This window comes from Echinops telfairi, unplaced genomic scaffold (genome assembly GCF_000313985.2).
Source record: "Echinops telfairi isolate 266 unplaced genomic scaffold, ASM31398v2 ScPeMD7_7424;HRSCAF=8462, whole genome shotgun sequence".
Taxonomy (NCBI): domain Eukaryota; kingdom Metazoa; phylum Chordata; class Mammalia; order Afrosoricida; family Tenrecidae; genus Echinops; species Echinops telfairi.
Window position 1 is genome coordinate 47967332 of NW_022111324.1, and position 1619 is coordinate 47968950.

Sequence of the window (1619 nt, forward strand, 5' to 3'; positions counted from 1 at the left end):
AGTAGCCAGATGAATACACTTTCTGTCCCGAGTCTCCTCTGTCCTTAGCCGCTCTCCCCTATGCAGCTCATGAGCCTTTCCGGATGCTTAATCCAAACTCCATGTCCGCCCTCTGGCCTCCCTCTCCCAGGGCGCCCATCGCCTCTTCCTTCACCCCTTGCTACCCTGTTCGGACCCCAGCAGGCCTGCTTTCTGCACCAGGGCTTCCTGGGACCACATCCCTATTTGGGGTCCTGAGTTCCAAGCAAGGCCTGGTACTCTCACTGTGCTCCTCAGGTAGCCTTCCAGACTGGCTCCAATGTCGCTCAGTGGTTGCCTAGAGACCCCCAGTCCTCAGAGTACCCCCAGACTGCCCAGCGCTGTCCTGTGGCCCCCATTTTCCGTCTCTTTCATTTGAGAGACTCTCAAGCTAGACTTCCTGTCATTGTTAGGTACCATTAAGTCCATTTTCAACTCGCAGAATAGAACTGTCACACAGGTTTTCTGTAACCTGGGCCCTGTATTACAAGGGATGATGTCTGTCCCACCCGGCTCTGGATGTCTTTGCCTGCCTCCCAGTCCTCAGGCCAGGGCTGTGGACACTGGAGGCTCAGTGGGGCCCTGGGCGGTGGGGATGTTGTGGGCAGGAGCTCCGAGGCTCTGCCCTGTGGGAAGGGTCCAACCCTGGAAGAGGAGCATTGGGATAGGACTGAGTTTCCAACGCAGGCCAGGGGTCCCCCAAAGACTGTAGGAACAAGGTCACAGTGTACCCAGGGCTACTTCTATCTGCGAGAAGGGGCAAGCCAGGAGCTCTCCTGAGACCCATCTGTCCATACACACTCCTTTTCCCAGGAAGGTCAGCCAGAAACAAGCCCCTTCCTTTCTCTGTGTGGGAAGAGAGGACACACAGTGTGGGGTGGGACAATGAGCAGACTCGGGTGGCACTGACTCCTGGCTCTGCCACTTGCTAGCTGCGTGACCTTGTTACTTGCTTATCTGACACCTTGGAACCCTTGCTTCCTCCTAGGCAAGATGGTATTCAAACCAAAGCAAACTCCCTGCCGTGGGTCGGGCCGACGCGGGAGTTTCCTAGACTGTGACTCTAGGAGAGTAGAAAGCCCCGTCTTTCTCCTGCAGACCGGCTGGTGGTTTCCAACTGTTGACCTGGTGGATCACAGCCCAATTCGTAACCACGTACCACGAGGGCTCCGTCGGGCCCTGGTTCTCTAGGCATGGTGCTGAACCGGGCACTGGATAGTCATTTCCTTTCCTTTGGGAAGTTTAGGGGCGTGTCTCCCCAGCCCTGCCTCTAGTAAGTGGACATCTAGCACCTGTGGGCTGAGCAAGTCATTGAGATGTTATTTTACTTATCCCCAGCCTTTAATCCACCCCAGGCAGACACTGGGATCAGCTCCCCAAATGGCGCCCTTGGTCGTACATTCCTGAGCTCCGGTCATGAGGAAACCCCTTCCAACGCCTCTTCCCTCCCTCCCTGCTCCACCTTTACTGGCTCATCGTAGGCATACCTTTTCCTGTCTCCTCATAAGTCTCTTCTGGAGTGGAGCTGAGGAATGTGGGATAACCCACCGGGCCTAGGGAACATCGGATTCCAGTTCTAGCTCTTTCATGAACCCCTGCAT